Source organism: Pinus tabuliformis, chromosome 1_2 (genome assembly GCF_031772625.1).
Source record: "Pinus tabuliformis cultivar Carrire ecotype Pingquan chromosome 1_2, CPIR1, whole genome shotgun sequence".
NCBI classification, from domain to species: Eukaryota; Viridiplantae; Streptophyta; class Pinopsida; order Pinales; family Pinaceae; genus Pinus; species Pinus tabuliformis.
Genome location: NC_142298.1, coordinates 680,477,078 through 680,502,566, shown reverse-complemented (window position 1 = coordinate 680,502,566; position 25,489 = coordinate 680,477,078).

Here is a 25,489-nt window from a genome sequence, read left to right as displayed (position 1 = left end):
TTGGGGTTGCTGCAGGGTTTCTTCCTCACGTCATGGTCCTAGAGGGAGGAGGTGAGGCCGAGACACTTGTGGACAACCTTATGGATCTTTTCTTTGCTAACCTGCTAACTGAATGAAATCATAAATGATCTACTCTGCACTACTGTAATGAGACTGCAACTATTTAAGCAGATGAATAGTTAAACAATAAACCTCTAGAATGGAAATGAACTACTTAAGAAAATGAACATAAAACAAGAAACTATGCTACTTAACAATACAATAAAGAGGAGATTTGGCTACTAGGGTCGGGCCCTAACCCAAGAGCTTCAGCCCTCTGAGTTAACTCAGTGCTGGCTCAAAACAAAACTCATCTTCATTATAAAAGAACACTGTATTACATAAAAAATGTTACAAGTCTGCACTTGGAGACAAAGTAGAGTAAAAAACCCGAATACTTATAATGCCTGCTAACTGATTAAAAAAAACTGAGGTCCTAAGCCCTTCTATTTATACATCTGAAGTCTCTAATGAATTCCTTCAAAATTAGGGAGGCACAACTCCCAAGTCAATGATTAACTTGTGCTTTCCCTTTCACTAGCTCGGCTGCTTGTACTTTCACTTGCTTGGCTACCTTCTAGTACTCTTGATTTGTCTTGTTTGCACTTTCACTTGCTTGGCTGCCTTCTAGGAGGGGGGTTGTTTGTACTTTCAGTTGATGGAGTGATATTCGAATGGAGGGGCATTAAATGAGGAGGATTTACCTCCTGTAATTCCTCTCCCTTGTCGCCCTCCAAGTTTTTACCAAGGTCTTTTACCATAGTTCCTTGATTTTATTTTTATTCCTGCATTACATGCACATTAGATCACAAAGCAAAATATCCAACTCTAACTCATCTCATAAGCAAAATATAATCAAAAGTATGCAATAAGTTGTGAGAATAGTTGGTTTGACTAAGCTAGGAGGTGAATTAAGGCCAATTAAGGCCCATATAATTACTCAATGATGAGGCTCATCACTTGGACACTTAGAGTTTTCTTGGAGCACTTTGGAATTGGATCAAGAAAGGAAACGAAGGAAAGAGGAAGGAAGGAGCAACCAAGGAAGAGTAGGATCAAGTAGCTACAACAATATTCTTTGTAGGTATTGATTTGCATGTGTATTTTCCTTACTAGATTTTGCATGCATGGTATTTCATGTGGTTCTTTTGCTGTTATGGCATGGGTTTTGCTAGGTGTGACAGTGTTTTCAGCCTAGCCTTTCCATATCCGGATAGCCATGGTGTGATAGGGTTCTCATGTTTTGGTTGAGCTAGATTGCCAGATGGATTCGAGGCTGAGTGAGGTGGATCTACAAATGATAGAACACATGGCCTAGTAACCCCTGAACCAGACTGTGGATTGCGGTAAAGCCAGATTTTGTGTTGCCTTAGTGGGCCTAGGAATCCTTGCCGGTGAATGGAAGGATATAAGGTAAAGCTAAGAGGTGGATTGATCTCCGTTGGGCCTAATAATCTCGAGTTGGGATATTTGGTAAAGCCTATATAGTGGGTCTCGGTTTAGGGCCTAGTGATCCGGTGTGGATTGTGGTAAAGCTTGAGAGACTAGGAGTTAGGAAAATTCCTCACGGTGTAGGTGGAGAAATCCAGTGGAATCCATGCTTGCTTGGCTTAGTGTTCTGGTGGAGATCATGGTAAAGCCTGTTATTACATGTTCATTGTATTTGCCTAGTGATCCAAGATGGATTATGGTGAAGCCTGGTTTATATTGATGAGGGCGAGGTGGTTTAGCCTCGGGATGCCATGGTTGGTTCTTTTGGTTTGAGTCCCACATTCATGCTTGCCATATGGCATGGGGGTGAATGGATGAAGAGAGATTGGATCAACCATTCGTTGGGTGGAACGTGGTAGTCCCATCCTAGGTTTGGATTTTTCATCATCAATATGAGGTTATTTATCCTTTTATTTCTACGAGTATTATACTGGTTCATACGTGGATTATATGGATGTGATTTCCTTGGTATTTATGTTGTTATTATGCTGCTTATGTATATGTTTTATGACAGTGGCTAAGTCTGGCTCTCATCATGTTTTTACTTGTAAATGAATGAACAATATATCTATGACCTAATAAATGATAATGCAACAAATGATATAAGGGAACAATGCTTCTTAGCGATTCTCAGATAAGTATGAGACCCCTATGCTTAAATATGTTGTTTACACCTGTAGATTACATATTTTTGACGAAATGCCTGTCATGGCTAGTAGGGGTCCAATTAAGGGGTTGTTCAAGTAATCACATTTGCATCATCATTTCCTTGTTATCTTTCTGTTCGGAAGGTGTCATTAAATTCTTGGCAGTGACTTGGGCTCTGGCCTTGAAAAAGTGGCTCAAATCCCAGGGACGCTGGCACAACACTAAGCAAAATGGTCCCTGGATGCTGGAATTCTTTGTCATGAGAGAATCCAGAGTCTCCTGGACACTGTCATGCCCATATCTGTTGGAAATACTGAGAGGAGGGGGGGGGGGGTGTGAATCATTATTCCTTTTAAATTGTTAATTTTACCAGTTAGATAGTTTATATTTAGAACACAAAATGAACAATAATAATACATGCTTTTATTAATTTCTTCAATAAATCAAGTACAATATATGTAGGGATCCAACACTAGATGAAGACACCGATCTTCAATCTCCCAAGATCCAACCTATTGCCAAGAACCAACTTGGACTTTAGTGAGGCTCCGACCTCTAGGGCTTCGACTCTATCTTATCCAAGGCACCAAACTTGAGTTTAGGAGCACTAACTCCAAGGACACTAATCCTATAGCTTCGCTTTGTCAAGATATGTTTGGTTGTACTTCACGACTCCCAAAGTCTTCTTCACCAAGCCATGTCAATATTCAACTATCCCTTCATATAATCTCCATGTCACATAATCAATGACAACCTTGATCTCTTAGAAGATGTCACCATTTCCCTTCATTGTACCCAAGCAATTTCTTCAAGTCACCTCATGATGTCATCACTGATGCATCATGACCTCCAATAATAACTCCAAGGTTACTCAAGGCTTCTTAAAAATATGTTTTCAAAAGATTGTCCCCAAGAGTTCTCCAATCAAGGGTATCCTCATCAACCTTCAAATGCTTTCTCCAATGTTTGCACAAATATCGTGACTACTTCTAAAATGCCTTCAAAGAGATCCCAATCTCAAAGACAATCTCTAAAAGATTGCTTTCAAATGCACTATTAAATTAGGCTTAACTTAGTCCATCACTGCTTCTGTTCAGGAGGAGATTCCGTAATCCAACTATGTGATTGTCCAAGAGGAAGAGAGGCGATACTACAGTCCTCTGTCCAAAGAATGTAGTTATATCTGTTCACCAATGAGTAGTTTGAGCTGTTTAGGAGAGGCCCGAGCCAAAACCACAACAATCCAAAGTGATATTTGAGGCCTGGAAACTGTCACACAAATTGAACCATAGGAGGTCCAAACCACAATCCTCAATAAATGATCGAGGTTCTTGCTCATAGTCCACATGTGAGTCCAAGGTAAGGAATCAACACCGAGCCACAACAAGTATGCACAGTCCCGAGAAAGATATGCTGCAGTCTGAAACTGCACAGTCAAGAAATGTCAACTACTCCTGCACCAACACCCTGCTATAGTTCGAGAACATTCACTACTTCTGCAATAGTCCGAGAGCACCCACCACAGTTGAGATCATCTACCATTTCTACACCAGTCCGAGTCTGTCAAGGGTTCCGAGCCTTTTGTCTGAAATAACACTTGTCAAAACATCTTAAGTATTGTAGGTTCCCACAGGAAATTTATCATAGCAAGTCCAAGATAGATGGAGGTAAGGTCCAAGATACTATAGGAGCTACAATATTCATAACCCAAAACATGTCTTCAATTCTACCTCCTTCAGTTCATGAGTTGTGAACATCTAATAAATTTCTGTCTTTCTGATCTCCGAAAAACGATAATACAAACAAGGAGCTCGAACCTCCTATTAATAGGCTTCTTGAACGTGAACCTTGAACATACATGTCCCTTTTTTTGGCTGACAAGGTAGGTTTTCTCAGGTCGGCTCCATGTCCATAATTAATAACTTAACTTCAAAAATTCATTTCTCCAAAATCACTTGGAGTTTCGGGCTGAGTAATATCTGGTTGGAAAGGAAAAATTAAGCTCTTCACGATGGTGAAGGTATCATGGTGAGATTATGCATCTAAGGAGGTGAGAAATAATTTTTAATGTGACTGGTCCTTTACGAGTGTAGAAATGGAGGCAAGGCAGAATGCCTTTGAGTGTAGAACTTCTTTATGGTTTAATTATGTCATTTTCATGTCATTGTATTATTCAATGTAGGGTAACCATCATGATTTCCTTCTTCAATGTAGGGACACCATCATGTCCTTCATTTTCTTCTTGATCACCTTGTATCCTTTAACATTATTGGAGGTTTGTCATCATCTGGTGTCATCATGAAGATCATTGGAGGTAGGGCATGTCACCATGTTTATTTCATATAGGTAGTCTTCCAAGTGTAGTCCACCTAAGTAATCATATGGTCCACATAATTCATCATGTAGTCTTTTATCATAGACATGTCATCAAGAAGCATGATTTCCACTTCATCAACTTAAACAAGAGTTGTAGTCATCTTTTGACATCTTCAAGAATATTTGTGATCCAGGCACTAATATATCAATGATCAACTATTGACGTCAATGAAAATATAGATTAACAATATCCCCTTTTGGCATTTATGGAAATATTCTTTTCCTTTCAACATTCTCTCCCCCTTTGACATCAATGGAAAATGGGGTGCCCAAGTACTCCCCCTGTCAAGCTACTTCTTTTCTTCACAAATAGTAGATCTTCATGGGTATGCTACTCCCCTGTCATGGTGCTCTTCTTTCTGGCAATGTGGTCCATGATAGATGTGCTTACATTCCTTCATGTGATGAACCAACTCCCCCTGTCTGCATGACCTCCTCTAGCTCATGAAAGATTAGCTTCTTAGTGATTAAGTGGAAGAGATCTTAACAATAGTCCATCGGATGAATATGGGTTATGTTCTTCAATGGAGTGTTCTTGAGAGATGATCTATGAATGTCTAGATATGACTCATCAAGGTTTTCATAGGATCCATCCATGAATAGCTTTTGCAAGAATTCCTAATCATCATAAGCTCCCCCTAATTATATGCATGATCTTCCTTTTGGCAGAGTTTCCCCATCAAATGCTTAGATTGTCGAAGATCAGGTCAACAACATGTGTTGTTGGCTGGAGAGTTCAAGAGATTTTTGGATTGTATTTTCTTCCTTCTCCATACTTATGTAACTCTCTTCTCTGGCATCATTCTAGCTTGTGTAGGAGCCCAATTCAAGTTACAATCACGTGCCATATGTCCAATTTTATGACACTTGAAGCACTCTATGTTGTTCAGGAATAAAAATTCATGACTTCTTCTTGCGAAATTGCTTCTCAGTGATTGACAAGGACCATTATATTTGTCTTTGTGATATTCCCTACAATATTTTTCCATGTGCCCAAAATTTGTACAAGAATAACAATAACCAAGAAATATACTTTGGTACTTGGGAGAAGAAGGTTTCCTTGATGTAATTTTGAATTAATTTTGCCTTGGGACACTTTGATGAAAACCATTTCTTCTTGCATCCTTGACACCATCTACATTTCTTTTTGGAATAGGTTTTCTTCCATTGTTGTCTTGACTCTTCTCCTTGCCTTTGCTGGAACTGGGAGCATCACTATTTATTCCAAGTTTCTCCACATCCTTGTTCTTTGAAGCATTAGGGTTTGCATCATTATTGCTTGAGGGTTCGCCTGCATATCCAAGACCCGATTTATCAAGGGGATACCTTTGATGACTTAGGATGTCATCTAGGTTTTGAGAACTTTTCAAGTTCTTATTGAACAAGTCAACTTCCTTTTTAAGAAAGACAATTTCCTTCATTTCCTTACATTCTTCATCCTTCTTTGATAGAATGATCTCCATTCCTTACTTCATCTTGGTTGCTTCACATGACTGGGCCTTAAGAGAAGTGATTTCTGATCTTAACTTGGTTATGTCATCATCCTTTTCTTCTAGTTGGCATATCATGGTGTTTCTCTCCTTTTCTGCTTCATCAACTTATCCTTCTATGAATGCCAAAGCTTCCATCATGTTCTCAATTCCTTGTGCTCGTTTCCTTGCTTCTTCTAGTTGAGATCTAAGGGAGGAGACCTCTTCCTTGTATTGACCAATCTCTGCTTCAAGTTTGTTCAAGCTCTTGTACCTTTTCTCTAGGTGGCTTGCCAAGGTATCTTCCCGTTTGTTTTCCTTAGTTAATTGATTTTCCATGGATATGAATTCTTCATGACGATTTCTTTTGTTTTGATGAAATTATTCCTTAATTTTGGCGAGCTCATCATCTCTTTCTTGTACTTGAAGCTTGACAAGGTCAACTTCCTTCCTTGTCTTCTCCTGGTCACCAACTTGCGCTTTCTTCTTAAGTTCCTCATTTTTGTTTTTCAAATTGTTAATCTCTTCTATGGCAGCCGTAAGTATAGTGAGGAGATCTTCATCAAAATCTTCTTCATTCTCTCCATCTTCTAGGTCTTCTTTAGCCTTAATTTTATCACTCTTATCTTCAGCTTCCTTGACGGGCTCTAGATTTCCTTCTTGTTTTCCATCATTTTCTTGACTAGAGATCATTGTCAACGCTCCTTTTGAGTGAATATCATGAATTTTATCCTATATGCCTTTTGTTGATGAACATTTTTCAAAATTGGCCTTCATAGAATTAGGTAGCCCATTCAAGATTGATTTCATTGCTCTTGTATTATGTTCCTTGGATTCTCCATCCATCATGCTATCAACAATCATCGATTTCCAGACATCAATGCCTTGAGTCTTTAAGAAATTCCTCATTCTTTCCTCCCATATATCAAAATTTCCATTGAAAAATGGAGCTTTCAAAAATTGATTGACTTCAATTTCGGTGGTTGAGGGAGACACATCTTTAGGAGGATTGGAGACTTTCTTCCTTGGCTTCGCCATTTGTGTTCTAATGATCAACCTTCAAGCTGTTAGGCTTTGAGTGAAGGTACTAGCTCTGATACCAACTATTGGAAATACTGAGAGGGGGAGTGAATCAATATTCATTTTCAATTGTTACTTTTACCATTTAGATAACTTATATTTAGAACACAAAATGAACAATAAGAATAAAACCTTTTATTGTTTTCTTCAATAAATCAAGTACATTATATGTAGGGATCCAACCCTAGATGAAGACAACGATCTTCAATCTCCGAGGCTCCAACCTATTGCCAATCAAAAACTTGGACTTTAGTGAGACTTTGACCTCTAGGGCTTCGACCCTATCTTAAACAAGGCACAAACCTTGATTTTAGGAGCACCAACTCTAAGGACACCAATCCTCTAGCTTCACTTTGTCAAGATATGTTTGGTTGTATTTCACAGCTCCCAAAGTCTTCTTCACTGAGCCCTGTCAATCTTCAACTATCCCTTCATTTAATCACCACGTCATGTCATCAATGACAACCTTGATATCTTAGAAGATGTCACCATTTCTCTTCATTGTACCCAAGAAATTTCTTCAAGTCACCTCATGATGTCATCACTCATGCATCATGATCTCCAATAATAACTCCAAGGTTACTCAAGGCTTCTTAACAATATGTTTTCAAAATATTGTCCCCAAGAGTTATCCAACCAAGGGTGTCTTCATCAACCTTCAAACATTTTCTCCAATGTCTGCACAAATATCTTAACTGCTTCCAAAATTCCTTGAAAGAGATCCCAATATCAAAGAAAATCTCTAAAAGATTTATTTCAAATGCACTATTAAACTAGGCTTAACTTAGTCCATCACTACTACTGTTCAGGAGGAGATTCTGTAATCCAAATATGTCACTGTCCAAGAGGAAGAGAGGTGATACTACAATCCTTTGTCCAAAGAATGTAGTGATATCTGTTCACCAATGAGCAATCCGAGCTGTCTAGGAGAGGCCCGAGCCAAAACCAAAATAATCCAAAGTGAGATTTGAGGCCTGGCAACTGTCACAAAAACTGAACCATAGGAGGTCCAAACCATAGTCCTCAACAAATGATCTAGGTTCTTGATCATAGTCCACAGGTGAGTCGAAGGTAAGGAATCAACACTGAGCCACAACAAGTATGCATAATCTCGAGAAAGATATGCTACAGTTCGAAACTACACAGTCAAGAAATGTCAACTACTCCTGCACCAGCACCCTGCTATAGTCCGAGAACATTCACTACTTCTACAACAGTCTGAGAGCACCCACCACATTTGAGATCATCTACCATTTTTGCACCAATCCGAGTCTGTTAAGGGTTCTGAGACTTTTGTTTGAAATAACACTTGTCAAAACACCTTAAGTATTGTAGGTTCCCACAGGAAATTTATCACAGCAAGTCTGAGATAGATAGAGGTAAGGTTTGAGATATTATAGGAGCTACAGTCTTCATAATCCAAAACAAGTCTTCAATTCTACCTCCTTCAGTTCATGAGTTGTGAACATCTAATAGATTTCTGTCTTTCTGATATGTGAAAAATGACAATAAAAACAAGGAGCTCGAACCTCCTATTAATAGGCTTCTTGAACGTGAACCTTTAATAGACCCACCTCTTTTGTTGTCCAACAAGGTAGGTTTGCTTAGGTCGGCTCCATGTCCAGAATTAATAACTTAACTTCAAAAATTAATTTCTCCCAAACCGCTTGGAGTTTCAGGCTGAGTAATAGCTCATTAGAAAGGAAAAATTAAGCTCTTCAAGTTGGCGAAGGTCTCATGGTGATATTATGCCTATAAGGAGGTGACAAATATTTTTTAATGTGACTGGTCCTTTATGAGTTCCGAAATGGAGGCAAGGAAAAATTCCTTTGAGTGTAGGACTTCTTTATGGTTTAATTATGTCATTGTCTTCTTCAATGTAGGGTAACCATCATGCTTTCCTTCTTCAATGTAGGGATAACATCATGTCCTTCATTTCCTTCTTCATCACCTTGTCTCCTTATTGGAGGTTTGTCATCATGTGGTGTCATCATGAAGATCATTGAAGGTAGGTCATGTCATCATGTTTATGTCATATAGGTAGTCTTCCAAGTGTAGTCCACCTAAGTCATCATCATGGTCCACATAATACATCATGTAGTCTTTTATCATAGACATGTCATCAAGAAGCATGATTGGCACTCCATCAAATTAAACAAGAGTTGTAGTCATCTTTTGGCATCTTTAAGAATATTTGCAATCCAGTCACTGCTATATCAATGATCAACTATTGACATCAATGACAACCTAGATTAACAATATTCCCCTTTCTCATTGATGGCAATATTATTGTCCTTTCAACATTCTCTCCCCCTTTGACATCAATGGAAAATGGGGTGCTCAAGTACTCACCCTGTCAAGCTACTTCTTTTCTTCACAAATAATAGATCTTGATGGGTATGCTACTCCCCCTGTCACAGTGCTCTTATTTATGGCAATGTGGTCCATGATAGATGTGCTTACATTCCTTCACATGATGAACCAACTCCCCCTGTCTGCATGACCTCCTCTAGCTCATGAAAGATTAGTTGCTTCATGATTAAGTGGAAGATATCTTCACAATAGTCCATCAAATTTATATGGCTTATGTTATTCAATGGAGTGTTCCTGAGAGATGATCTATGAATGTCCAGATATGACTCATCAAGGTTTTCATAGGATCCATCCATGAATAGCTTCTGCAAGAATGCCTAATCATCATAAGCTCCCCCTAATTGTATGCATGATCTTCATTTTGGCAGAGTTCCCACATCAAATGCTTAGATTGTCGAAGATCAGGTCAACAACATGTGTTGTTGGTTAGAGAGTTAAAGATATTTTCTGATTGTATTTTCTTCCTTCTCCATACTTGTGTAACTTTCTTCTCTGGTACAGTTCTAGCTTGTGTAGGAGCCCAATTCAAGTTACAATCACATGCCATATGTCCAATGTTATGACACTTGAAGCACACTATGTTGTTCATGAATAAGAATTCATGACTTCTTGCGAAATTGCTTCTTGGAGATTGACGGGGACCATTATATTTGTCTTTGTGATATGCCCTACAATCTTTTTCCATGTGCCCAAATTTTGTATAAGAATAAAAATAAATAAGAAATATAATTTGGTACCTATGAGAAGAAGGTTTCCTTGATGTACTTCTGAAGTTAGTTTTCCTTGGGACCCTTTGATGATAACCATTGCTTCTTGCATCCTTGACACCATCTGCATTTCTTCTTGGAATAGGATTTCTTCCATTGTTGTCTTGACTCTTCTCCTTGCCTTTGCAGGAACTGAGAACATCAATATTTATTCCAAGTTTCTCCACATCCTTGTTGTTTGAAGCATTAGGGTTTGCATCATTCTTGCTTGAGGGTTGACCTACATATCCAAGACCTGAGTTATCAAGGGGAGACCTTTAATGACTTAGGATGTCATGTAGGGTTTGAGAACTTTTCAAGTTCTTATTCAACAAGTTAACTTCCTTTTTAAGAAATACAATTTCTTCCTTCATTTCCTTGCATTCTTCATCCTTCTTTGATAGAATTATCTCCATTTATTGCTTCATATTTGTTTCTTCAAATGATTGGGCCTTAAGAGAAGTGATTTCTGATCTTAACTTGGTGATTTCATCATCCTTTTCTTCTAGTTGGCATATCATGGCATTTCTCTCCTTTTCTGCTTCATCAAATTGTCCTTCTATGAATGCCAAAGCTTCCATCACCTTCTCAGCTCCTTGTGCTTGTTATCTTGCTTCTTCTAGTTGAGATATAAGGGAGGATACCTCTTCCTTGTATTGACCAATCTCTGCTTCAAGTTTGTTCAAGCTCTTGTTCGTTTGTTCATGATGGCTTGACAAGGTATCTTCCCATTTCTTTTCTTTATTCAATTGATTTGTCATGGATATGACTTATTCATGATGTTTTATGTTGTTTTGATGAAATTCTTCCTTAAATCCTCATCTCTTTCTTGTACTTGAAGCTTGACAAGTTCAACTTCCTTCCTTGTCTTGTCCTGGTCACAAACTTGTGCTTTCTTCTTAAGTTCCTCATTTTCATTTTTCAAATTGTTAATCTCTTCTATGGCAGCCATAAGTATTGTGAGGAGATCTTCTTCATTTTCTAGGTCTTCTTTAGCCTTGATTTTATCACTCTTATCTTCAGCTTCCTTGATGGGATCTAGATTTCCTTCTTGTTTTCCATCATTTTCTTGACTAGAGATTATTGTCAATGCTTATTTTGAGTGAAGATCATGAAGTTTATCCCATATGCCTTTTGCTGATGAACATTTTTCAAAATTGGCTTTCATAGAATCACGTAACCCATTCAAGATTGATTTCATTGCTCTTATATTATGTTCCTTGGATTCTCCATCCATGATGTTATCAACAATCACCAATTTCTAGACTTCAATGCCTTGAGTCTTTAAGAAATTCCACATTCTTGCCTCCCATATATCAAAGTTTCCATTGAAAAATGGAGCCTTCACAAATTGGTTGACTTCAATTTCTGTGGTTGAGGGAGACACATATTTAGGAGGATTGGAGACTTTCTTCCTTGTCTTCGCCATTTGTGTTCTAATGATCAACCTTCAAGATGTTAGGCTTTGAGTGAAGGTACTGCCTCTGATACCAATTGTTGGAAATACATAGGGGGGGTGAATCAGTATTCATTTTCAATTGTTACTTTTACAAGTTAGATAACTTATATTTAGAACACAAAATGAACAATAAGAATAAATTCTTTTATTAATTTCTTCAATAAATCAAGTACAATATATGTAAGGCTCCAACCCTAGATGAAGACATCGATCTTCGATATCCCAGGCTCCAACCTGTTGCTAAGAACCAACTTGGACTTTAGTGAGGCTCCTACCTCTAGGGCTTCGACCCTATCTTATCCAAGGCACCAACCTTGAGTTTAGAAGAACCAACTCCAAGGACACCAATCCTCTAGCTTGACTTTGTCAAGATATGTTTGGTTGTAGTTCATAGCTCCCAAAGTCTTATTCACCGAGCCCTATCAATATTCAGCTATCCCTTCATTTATTCTCCACGTCACGTCATCAATGACAACCTTGATCTCTTAGAAGATGTCACCATTTCTCTTTATTGTACCCAAGCATTTTCTTCAAGTCACCTCATGATGTCATCACTCATGCATCATGATCTGCAATAATAACTCCAAGGTTACTCAAGGATTCTTAACAATATGCTTTCAAAATATTGTCCCCAAGAGTTCTCCAACCAAGGGTATCTTCATCAACCTTCAAACGCTTTCTCCAATGTCTGCACAAAGATCTTGACTGCTTCCAAAATGCCTTGAAAGAGATCCCAATATCAAAGATAATCTCTAAAATATTGCTTTCAAATGCACCATTAAACTAGGCTTAACTTAGTCCATCATTGCTGCTGTTCAGGAGGAGATTCTGTAATCCAACTATGTCACTATCCAAGAGGAAGAGAGGTGATACTACAGTCCTCTGTCCAAAGAATGTAGTTATATCTGTTCACTAATGAGTAGTCTAAGCTATTTAGGAGAGGCCCTAGCCAAAACCACAATAATCCAAAGTGAGATTTGAGGCCTGGCAACTGTCACACAAACTAAACCATAGGAGGTCCGAATCCTAGTCCTCAACAAATGATCGAGGTTATTGTTCACAGTCCACAGGTGATTCCAAGGTAAGGAATCAACACCGATCCACAACAAGTATGCATAATCCCGAGAAAGATATGTTGCAGTCTGAAACTGCATAGTCAAGAAATGTCAACTACTCCTGCATCAACAACTTGCTATATTCTGAGAACATTCACTACTTCTGCAACAGTCCGAGAGCACCCACCGCAGTTGAGATCATCTACCATTTCTGCACCAGTCCGAGTCTGTCAAGGGTTCTGAGCCTTTTGTTTGAAATAACACTTGTCAAAACATCTTAAGTATTGTAGGTTCCCACAAGAAATTTATCACAACAAGTCTGAGACAGATAGAGGTAAGGTCTGAGATATTATAGGAGCTACAGTCTTCATAACCCAAAACAAGTCTTCAATTCTGCCTCCTTCAGTTCACGAGTTGTGAACATCTAATAGACTTCTGTCTTTCTGATATGCAAAAAATGATGATACAAACAAGGAGCTCAAACCTCCTATTAATAGGCTTCTTGAACGTGAACCTTGAACAAACACATCTCTTTTGTTGGCTGACAAGGTAGGTTTGCTCAGGTCGGCTCCATGTCCAGAATTAATAACTTAACTTCAAAAATTCATTTCTCCCAAACTGCTTGGAGTTTCGGGCTGAGTAATAGCTCGTTGGAAAGGAAAAATTAAGATCTTCAAGATGGTGAAAGTCTCATGGTGAGATTCTACCTCTAAGGAGGTGAAAAATAAATTTTAATGTGACTGGTCTTTTATGAGTGCAAAAATGGAGGCAAGGCATAAAGCCTTTGTGTGTAGGACTTCTTTATGGTTTAATTATGTCCTTGTCATGTCCTTGTCTTATTCAATGTAGGGTCACCATCATGCTTGCCTTCTTCAATTTAGGGACACCATCATGTCCTTTATTTCCTTCTTCATCACCTTGTCTCCTTCAACATTATTGGAGGTTTTTCATCATGTGGTGTCATCATGAAGATAGTTAGAGGTAGGGCATGTCATCATGTTTATGTCATATAGGCAGTCTTCCAAGTGTTGTCCACCTAATTTATCATCATGGTCCACATAAGTCATCATGTAGTCTTTTATCATAGATATGTCATCAAGAAGCATGCTTCACACTCCATTAACGCAAACAAGAATTGTAGTTATCTTCTGGCATCTTCAAGAGAATTTGCGATCCAGTCACTGCTATATCAACTATCAACTAATGACATCAATGAAAATCTAGATTAGCAATCTCATGGGAGCGTCCAGGGGTCAAGTGGTCTAAAGCCTTAGTGGGACCCAAGGGATGGTTACTAGAAAGGTTGGGATGGTTCTTAGGAGTCCAGTTGATAATGTGGAAGGTCTATATGATGTGTTTCTGTCGATTCCATTTCCTTAAGGTCACCTAGGAGGTTGAATATTATATGATAGTATCCTTTCGTCGCATGTTTACCCCGGTTGACCGGTTACTTGGGTAGATATGGGAGGAGGCTGTTACATATAATTATAAGCTCCATAAGAATAAAATGATATCTACTTTTAGGAAGATAATGTGAGAAATTATTATTAGTGTTCAATATAAGGCCTTTCTCCTCCACTTTAATGTATGTACAATATTATGTGTGCTTCTTTATTTCATAGAACGTCTCATGTGGATCTTCCAACCTTGGGAATTATTGAATTTATAATACTGCTAATAATTGGTAATACGATTTGTTCCTCCCATTGCATGCATGAGACAAGGATTTTTCAATATATAGATTGTCCAATTAAGCTCCTATAAACATGCTTGCATACGTTTCCTTGAAATCTTACTACAATAACAAGTATATTATTGCATAACTTCTAACTAACATTAGTAGTCCATTATTAAGTTTGTGTTAACACCTTAACTATAAGTTAAATAAACAATATTCCATGGTTTAACATCTAGTATGGGTTTGTGTAGGGTGCAAGTATGGAAATATATGAGGAGAACACTACATTACGAAGAAGTTAGTGACTTTTTTCAAAGATTAAAACAAAACCATTAAGTGATGGTTAATGGTATATAGTGTTTTTATATAACCATTAGAAAAAAATAATTATTTGTTTCAAAACAAAATTTAATTGATAATATGCCCCAAAAGAATATCATATACACGAATTTGCATTATATTATGGTGCTTAAGGAGGGAAACCTAGTTTTTGCAATAATCAACTACACTTACATTACATGAGTAATTAGTTACTCTCTTATTGACATCTAATACACATATCCTCACTTCTATATATGATATTTGAATTAAAACATTAATTGAGACCAATTGGAAGACTCATTAATATTTTAAATTTGATTTTAGTTGGAATATATGTTTTAATGAATGTATACCAATCCCAAAAAGAAAAATGATCAAATTTACATGCATTACTTATTAAGTCTTTTGTTTAAATTGAGTATAATTGAAACATACTTCAAAAGTGTATATATAACCATTCAAACGTTTGATTTTTTTTTTTTTAAATTTGGCTTTAATTAAAGCATACTTCAAAAACGTTTGTAACAACGCTAAGAAAATGACTATGGCTATGGTCATGTGCCCAAGATCTCCGCATCATGCTTCTTAGCACTTGTATCCTTTCATCGTGCTAGGAAGAGTTTATAGTGGAAGTGGACCAAGTCAAACTCATCCTTAGTATCTTTGATAATAATATCATTGTCGATTTTCCTCTGTAATAAAGCTGAAAATATAATTAAAAAAATGAAATGTGAAGTACTTTATAGTTAAGAAAAATTAGGAAGTACACTAAAATAATGGGTATAAGAAAAAAACTATATTAGAGGTTATAGTATTATAAATTTGTATTTGTGTTTTATATCATAAAGTTTGTATTTGTTAACAAAATTAATAGAGGTGTGTAAAATTTAACAACAATCAATTATATCATGTGACTATAAATTTACAATTATTCTTGATTGAGATTTATAAATGTATCCATTAATGAAATAAAAAAATTCTTAAGTTAGTTATTTAAAAGGGAGTCAAAGGTGCCCAACAATCAATCCAAAAACAATGCTTTCTATTCTAAGTTGTAATCCACTAAAAAATGATGCCTCAATATTCCCATGACAAAACTCATTAACACATGATATAAAAGAATGCACTTTTTTTTTATAAAACAATATTTTACTAAACTTGTCGCCAAATAATCTTGGAGACTTTTTAATACATGTTAGCAATAGTGCTAACACATAAACATTAAATATAATGCATAAAGTTCTCCACCAAAAAAATGTACAATGCAAGATGGAAACCCTAAGAAATATCATAATAATAATTGGAGATTTATAAATATATCTATTAATCAACAAATGAGTTCTTCAACTTAGTTATTTAAAATGGATTTGCATTTCCCAACCACCAATCCAAAATCAATGCTTTCTATTCTAAGTTGTAATGCACTAAAGAATCATGCCTCAATATTCCCACCTCAAAACACATAATATAAAATAATACATTCACTTAAATTTTTTCGAAAACAATATTTACTAAACTCATCACCAAATAATATTGGAGACTTTCTAATACATATTACCCATAGTGTTAACACATAAGCATTAAATTTTATGTATAAGGTTCTCCAAAAAAAACTGATAAATGCAAGTTAGAAACCATAAGAAATATCATAACCACTAGAAGATGAATAGAGAAAAAATAACTTTGAAAAAACAAATAAAAACAATCCCAATAAAGCAAGGACATGATCACAAACATCAATGGAAAATTCCAATCCATATACATGGAGCCTGCAAGTACGAATACCAATAACTTTGTCGAGATGGTCAAATTCATGGAAGAAAATAGATAGAGGACAAACATATTATTGTTTAGGATGATTAAAATGTAATAATTAAGATCTTAACAAACAAGAATAAGAATTCCCCTTGGGATTTAAAAGGATAGTTGAATTGGGTGAAAGAAGTTATCAAGAATGTCAAAGTTGGTGACACAAACAAACAAACAAAGTAAGTAATAAATATGCTTTCAAATATGACCATGTTGACGGTGCTGGAAATCCGTTAACGAATGGGGTCTCCTCGATATGAAGTCCCAATTAGACCTCACATTGTTTGGAATAGAAGCCCAATTTGGGATATCGATCCGACTGTTATGTATTCTTATAGGTTTTCCTTGGCTCTAAATGTCATCAAGGGAGAGGAATGCAAATGTTCCTTCGAAAAGAAAATGAGTGTGCCTGGTGAGTGTTCGGTTGTAAGTGTGTCAAGGTTTTCCTACTACGCAGAGAGAAAAGAAAGTGAGCCTCTAAGAGGGAGGTAATAGTACCACCCTAGTAGAGACACATGTAACCAAGGAGGATCCATCTAACATCCAACTGAATATTCCACAAAGATGCAACGACCATTACAACTAATCAACAAGAAAGATCTATCTAGTATCCAATGGAATAGTCCATAGGGATGTGACAACAATAGCAACCATTACAACATATTCTCAATATGATAAGTACTAAAATAACCGAAATAATTTAACTACTTTAGCATGTATGAAATCAAACATGAATTGCAAACATCCATAGAATAGTCTTACAAATATTCATAATCCATGCATGAAGAACGCACTGGCCATGAGGCTTTTGATATTAAGTAAATGTTTAAAGACACATGTATACAATGAACACCACTAGCTCCAATAGTGGAGCATTGGAGCCACTACTTGCTCCTCAGAAGAACTAGCTTGTCTCTCTAATGCCTTGCCATAGGAGCCAAGGTGAAAAGTCCTTTGCTCATACAATGAGGGTGTATATATAACCACGAGGTTTAACTGTTTGACTTCCTATGACTTTTCGACTTTACATGACTCTTCATATTTTGAATGTGTCCTTTGGAATTCCACTTTATAATACATTTTTAATAGATAATTACATAATCCACAATAATGATGTGGCATATGGTGACTCATGAGAGGACATGACATGACACTGATGACATGGGTTGCATGATGATGTGGTAGTGCCAAGTTGTCCTTCTTGCTGCGTCTTTATTTATGTCTTCCATAAGAGATGTACAATGCTTCATCTTCATGAGAGATATGCTTTGTTCTTCATATCCATCCTCCAAAGCATTGTGAATCATATGGAGTCTTCATGCGGTCCTGATCTTTGATCTTCTGTTGTAATCTAGTGTTCCTTTGTCTTCTCGCATGATGATCATTTTATATCTTCAACTCCATTTGTGTCTTATAGCATGTCCTCCTTCTCCATCTCTTTCTTCATCATCTTGCTATAGCATGATAGAGTTCCCGTATCAATCCGATAAACCCCTAGTTTAAGATGCTGCATGATGATCCAATGATTGAGCCAAAATCGGGTGGCAGGCTTAGGGAGAGGCTCAGTGACTCTGCAATTGCACAACTCAGGTAGTCAAGGGTCAAGTTTGAGCCTTGAGACTGCGCATTACATAGTTCACACTTGGACTGAGCAAAAAGATTTCGCAGTTGGTGAGCTTAGGGAGCCAGGCTGAGGGCTTGAACACTGATTTTTCCCATTTCACAGTTTTGGAAGACAAAGGTTCCAAGGTGATTTCACAATTGTGCATTTCAAGAGCTCAGGGATGAGGCTTTAGCCTTGAGACTACGTAATGGATAGTTCAGGTTGGATTGTGCAGGAAGATTGAGTAGTTTTAAGGCTTAGTGAGTCAGGCTGTAGGGTTTTATATTGTGTCTATCAACTGCAAAATTATGGGAGGTAGAGTAGACTTGGCGATTGCACAGTTCAAGAGCTCAATGTTTGGGCTTGAGCTCAGAGACTGTGCAGTGCGCAGTTAGGGCTAGGCTGGGGGGTTGAATTGCACAATTTTGGAGGCCAAGGGTCGGGCTTGAGCATTGAAATTATGTAGTGCATAGTCTCTAGAGGCATGAATTGCGTAATGTCAAGAGGTAAGGTTGAAATTGGAGGGCTGGGACTACATAATGCGTAGTTCAGGAAGGCCGGACGAGGCCAAGTTGCCGGGAATTTTCCAAAATTTGGCTATGTGGGATCAGTGAAACTGATGTGAAAAATGATAGGAATTGACTGTTATTACACACTTAGATTGCTTGACGACACAACATAGATAATCCAAAACACATTAACAACATACTTCCCTCAGTGCGACAACCTTTACGACAAGTGCAACACTAAAGATACACTTTGCGATGACCGTGACGACACTTGTGCGACAATGCTTAAAACTTTGGAAATGAGTGCGACAGAGGTTTACATGGTAAGATCGACTCATTTACACAAGGAGAACCTCTTGAAACCACCAAAATAAGCTTATGTACATTGTGCAACACTTAACATGCCAGAAGATGACAAATTCTAAAGTGAGAATGACACCTGCGATATGCGAACGAGAGTGAAAGTAACACATGCCAGATCAAAGATACCATGAAAATGATAATAGTTAGAGTTAAAGAAAGAAAAAAAACAATCGAAAACATGAAAATGACACTCGTGAAAACAAAGGTGCACAAAAGCGACAATTTGCAAAAATCACCGAAATAGAAGTACAAATGCAACTAGAAGTGAGAAACTATCGATGTTAGTTCTCACTGACTGTTGACATGGAATGGAAATTACATATTCCCAATCTTGATGGACCGTGCTATGCTTGTTCAAGCTTGCGTAAAAGAATGTGCTCATGAACTTGTTGCAGACTGAGCATGTGTGAGAAAGTACCCTTGACACTTCCAATCCAATAAGGGAGCTCAAAAGCATCAACTAACCAAGAAGTGACTACGAAATTACTGATTGCAAGATCCGTAGTAGGCTCCAAAATTTGAGTGTAGGAAATTTTTTGGAGGTTGTTTGTCGCAATGAAAACACTTGGCGACACATTGGTAGAACTTCAACTTCTCTTCCTTGGTCAATTATTTCATTCAAGGTCTAGTTCTTCATGGAGTATTGAAACATCATGGATTCCCCATTTACCCCATGCATAAACATAGTCCCCTTCATTCCTTTACTCGGTTAAACACAAACATAAGGTCAATGATCACACTTTGTTTCAAATCAGGAAAGAGTAATAAAGTTCACGAGCTTTATATTTTAAGAGTATAGTTTTTTATCTCTGCTATTTCTTCGCTCCCAGTAGGCCTGGACAATACCCTGATGGAGTCATTTCAGGAACACAAACATTGATCTACTACCAACAAGCCTGGATAGTACCTCGGCGGAGTTTCTTGCTTCACCTTTATGCGTAGTAGGACTTTCTCTTATTTCGACTTTATTTATTTATTTATATAGGACTGTGCATTGACACTTATTTATTTCATGGGCGGAAGAGGGACCCCGACTTATTGAAAGAAGGAGAGGTTGTCCCTTCAGAGAAGAATATATAAGACCTCTGATATTGGTTTGCTCATTTAGATTATCCTTTTTTCCTTCTCTACTTGATTGGATCATCTTGAAAACAATGAAACATAAAGCACCAAGTGTAGGCATGAGGCTTTCAGAATAGGCATGGAGATCATGATTGGACATAAGGCTTTGCTAATGCAAGGATTGTATTTTCCATCGGAACATCTGTTAGTGTCAGTCTTTGCAGCCTTCCTCCAGTGATCAAACATGCTCTTACAAAGTGATTTTAAGATGTCAAGGTCAAATTTTATCATTTCAGTGAGTCTTCAAGCAAAATTTGGTCACTAGGTATTAGGTCTAGGGTTTGTTTTCACTCCTTTCAAAGTTGTCCAAATGTCAGTCCATGTCACCATTCAGCTGAGTGTACCATCATTTAGAGGGTTTTCATCATCATGTCAGGTTCCAATGGGTCATTTTACACCTTGTTCATGCTTCAGTTGTGCCTAGGTGAGGTTCATTTCCCTCTCCTAGGGTTTTGAAGGCAATTTCTTTTGGATCTTCAAATCATCAACAAAAATTGTATCTTGATGTTCATACACCTTCCCCTATCCTTAATGTACCTTATTAAACACTTCCCATCACTGATATCCCTCAAATTCCTCATTTTCGCACAAACCCTAGTTTCTTGCTACAACTGGGCAATTTTCTAGGCTAAGCCTGTGTTTTTCCCTTTTGGACCTCTTCCCCTCACTCAATCTTTGAAATTCCACTTTTCCTTGATTCCTAACATCCCTCCCTACTTCCCAAAATTTTCTCAAGAATTTAGAAGCCCATTATCCCCTTCATTTCACTTCATTTTCACAAATCCCCTGTTCCACACATCGGGAAGGTTTTACTCCAATGATGTTTCTGAGAAATAAAAGATGAATTTTGGAAAATTGAGAGAGGTTTTTATCCAGAATAGGCCAAGGAAGAAAAACCTCCTTCAATTTTTACACAGGTGTCATGGTTTTAGATTAATGTCGAAAATATATTTGCTTCAGGAGAATTGATGCACCTCTGAAGTGACCTTGGGAAAATCAAGATTTATCCTAGCTTGGTTGGCCTAATAACTTGATTTATGAGTCAAATGCTAACTAGACAAAAATATATTTCCAATGAGCTATCATGAGCTCAATTTTGGGTTGAGTAAGACCTTCAAAAGTTGATTGCAACAGCACTCTGCCTTTAGGCAGCCTCATTTGGCACATTTTGACCAGTCTTGGGAGATTTGATTTTTGACAAGGCAATTGAACTCCAAATTGAAAAATTATAGTTGGGTTGGAAAGTAGACTCAATAACCTTTCCAACGAGCTATTCTTCTCCCAATTTGGACACCAGGAAGGCCTCCAAAAGTGGCTCCAAAAAGGTGATACACATAGAGAAATCAGGCGAGCGTATAGCAAAAATTTTGCCAGTTTGACCAAGTATTGCTCTGTTTTTCGCCCAGCTTTGGCTAGTTTGACTTTTTCACTTTCCTAATGGAAAATTTGTGATGTAATTTAATGTAAATTGATGGATCATGAGGTAAATATGTCAAATTTCCACTTATGGAGGTAGATTCAGCCATGAAAAGGTAGTTTGCAACTGAATGAATCACTTCCCTAGTTTATAGAGGCAAGCTGTTCCATTACCGAATTTGTAGTTCTCAGTTTAGAATTAGTTGGAACAGATCCTAAACTCATGAGCTCTACCCCTAGAGGCTAGGATGATTTGTTTTTTTCCTATATCTTATGTTTTTTCAGTCATTAGCATGGTTGGACTTTTGAGAAAGCCTTGAGCTTCATTGCACATTCATATCAACATTTTGGCTAAGGAATTGAGACTAGGGTTTGCAGCACTCTTTGGGATCCATGTGGCAATTTGTCTTGGAACAATGCTTTTCTTTGTAATTGTGAATTTTCTTATATGTCATGTATGCCATTCTCTATCTTGTTTCTTCTGAACTAAACAAACAAGAGTGTAAGTAGAATCCATTGAAATTGCAGTGCTCTACTTGAAGTTTGCTTTAGTTTCTTGATGTTTTCAGCTGTTTGGGGAGGATCCATGATTGCTCTTGTCCTCTTCAACACCTCACCTGTCTATGCCTTCCATCTCATTCAATTTTAAGTGCCAAAAACAATTGCCTACCTTGCCCCATTGAGATCTCTACAGGATTGAGCCTCAATCCCCGCACCCAAAAAATACCTTTCCATTTGAGCCAACAAAACTCAAATCAAACTCTCTTGCACTTATACCTAGCCTAATATCAGTAGATATTTCAGTCATCTCATGCCCTCATCGATCATAATTTGCTGAGATTTACCCGGAGAGAGCCCTCTCCTGACCTGGTAGGGCTAGCTACCAGGTTGAGCGTGGTTTGATGTTGACCCTGGATCCTACCTTTTCAGCCTGAGGTAAATCTAGGCGCTAACAACATCATCGACGAAAAGATGTAACCAAGACAAAGAAGAAGGATAGAGAGTTAGCTAAATGTTGCAGTGTCACAAAATCATTTTCTATTTTTCCACATTCCATTTTTGAGCCAACAAAGTATACTCATGAAAGGTCTCATAAAATGAAAGGAAAGACAACACACAACAAGGAAACAAAACTAGAAGACAAGACAAAAAGTGGCTAAAACAAAACATGATGTGAAACGAAAACCAGAAAACAAAAGACAAACTACAGGAAACGAATACAGGATGAACATGCAGGGAAACTAAAATGCAACTATACCTACTCCTAACCTAACTAGCTAGAAGGTCAGGGTCACATATAATGGAATTTCCAGTGTAGCCACCATAACAGTTATCGACCTATAAAAAAAAAGATGCGATCGATTAAAACATATATAAAGTAACGTGCAAGAGAAAATATGAGATCTTGAAGAACTTGCACAACAAAAGGAAGGTCTTGCCTATGGGCGGAAATATGTGTCACGACCACTACTTTTATCCAATTCACATTCTTACCTTTTCGATGAGAACAATTATTGAACAAACCTTGAAAGCTCCTCGAGAATGTGTCTCCATCTACAATGAAATCCTTAGAAAGCACGAGGAACGATTGAAACTTGTTATTTGCAACAGAGGTTGCCAAGTAATATTTCTCCAACCATTCAACGGTTGGATCGTAAAATTCACAAAAATCCTTCTAAAAACCCTAAAATATTTGAAAAGATGAATTTTCAATTAGAGGCACGAGATTACGATGAGAATATTGTGAGGAGAAATAGATCTAATCATATTCAGCAGGCGTGTTAGGATAGTCAGGACTAGACATAACCATCCTCGAGTGTGGAAGTGCCACAATTGCTTGACAAGTACCCAAATAGTGCGATGTTAAACCATAAATATTGAAGGGTGTAAGGCAAATGTCATTGTATGTGATAATGGGAAAATGATAAGCTAAATCATAGTCATCAAAGATAGAATCATGATCAGATGGAATAATTAAATAACTGATTCCCAACTTGTAATTAACAAATATAAATCAATTTGAGTAGCTCTCTGAATGCTCTAAACAATAGAACCAACTTCCTTGCATGTCGAATGTGACACACCATTTTCTTGTAACCGAAGACAAACTGTGTAAGCATCGTAATCATTGAAAGAATTTAAAAGGGATGCAAGCAAACCAAACACATGAGACCAATCAGGACATAGTGAACGAAGAAGAATTTGATTCGCGCAATAACTCTGCATTCATTTTCACTCAAGAGGATTTCAAGTGCGATGAAGGCAAAGATTTGCAATACAACATTTGCAAGAAAAACCAGGATTTGACTATTAAGAAATGAATATGATAGACATGATCCCTTTGACCAAATATAGTCCTTGAAATGATCATCTTCACAATTCCATGACTCTTTGAGAGATACACATTCCAAACTTGGGTTTGATGCGAGAGATTCACATGAATATGGATCAACTGAAGAAGATTCTTGAAGCCGATGAGAATCCAAATCTCGAAAGTTTGAAATATTACATCCGAGATACCAAACATATTTTAAAAGAGATTTACATTGAGTGAAACCATGCAAGGGGAAGGATTGTGTGAGAGAAACTAGATTTGACTTAGTTCGGGGGGCTTACTAGATTTGCGAGATCCTGACATAGCCATCAACGAAAGTTGAAGTGCCTCGACTTCCCAACAAGTCTCGAAACTTTCAAGGATTGGAAAATCACATACTTACGATTGAATCAAATCGTACATGGTGTGAAGATCGTTGCTACCATTAGTTTTAATAAGATCACTATTCATCGAATGACAACCATCTCTATCACTTATTCGACCAAATTTTTCAACTTCAACAACCAGATTACTCAAATCGAAAGATTCTTCTGATCACAAAAATGAAGATAAATGAATTGGGGAAATTTTGTGAGCAAGATGATTTGAAGAGTTGTCTTCACGAAAGAGAAGAGATGATGAGTGATGGACAGAGTACTCAATGATTTGATTGTTTTCATTTTCATCATGGATAATCTCACTGCCTTGTGTCAATTGAGAAGATAACTCATCAGATGAAGAACTTGAAGAGGATGGAGTATCTCCATCGTAAGTAGATGCATCACAAACAACAGAACACAAGGGATAGTGAGATGAAGAGGAAGTTTTGATAAGAACATATTCTTTGAACGAATATGATTTTAGATCTAAATTAACATCTTCATGAGAAACCAAAAGATGAGATGATGCACCTAGGAATTCGTGATCACATACATCAATAAATTCATCATCATCAAAATTATTGTTTCCCAAGGCTACAGATTGATGAAATAATTGATTGCATTTGATTCACTACCGAGATTAGCATATTGAGAATCATCCAAGAATGGAAGCACATTGTTTTGACATGGAGGATTTTGAAAAAGAGAAGAAAGATTGAAAGCATATTCACCTTCCTGCTCCTCTACCTGTGTAATGTGACTACCTTGTATCTGATTGCAATTTGAACCAACAATTTGAAAATTAAGAGAGAGTGAGAAACTATCTAGTGGAAAAAATTGGTCAAGTGGATCATGGTACAAAGAGTCATAGAATGTAGATGATAGGGGATAATAGTAATCCAAATCAGATTCGAGACTAGAGTTATGAATAGTAACATCAACTTGCAGAATGGAGGAGTTAGTCTTCATCGTAGGCTTCATGATCCATTTTGAAATTTCCTCCATTGAATCTAAATCCTGAAAAGCGGAAGAAGAATGAGAAGATGGATTGAGAATTTGATTTGCGGATTTCCCAAATTTACAATCATTACAAGGAGGCACCCACATAAGGACTGGAAAAGGAGGATAGAGAACAAAAGGACTAACAAGTTCCTCCTATGAAATTAGATGTGTCTCATGGTTTACTAGAGTTGGGGAAGTAAAAAAATTAGGAGGTTTAGATTCAAACTGATTCAAAG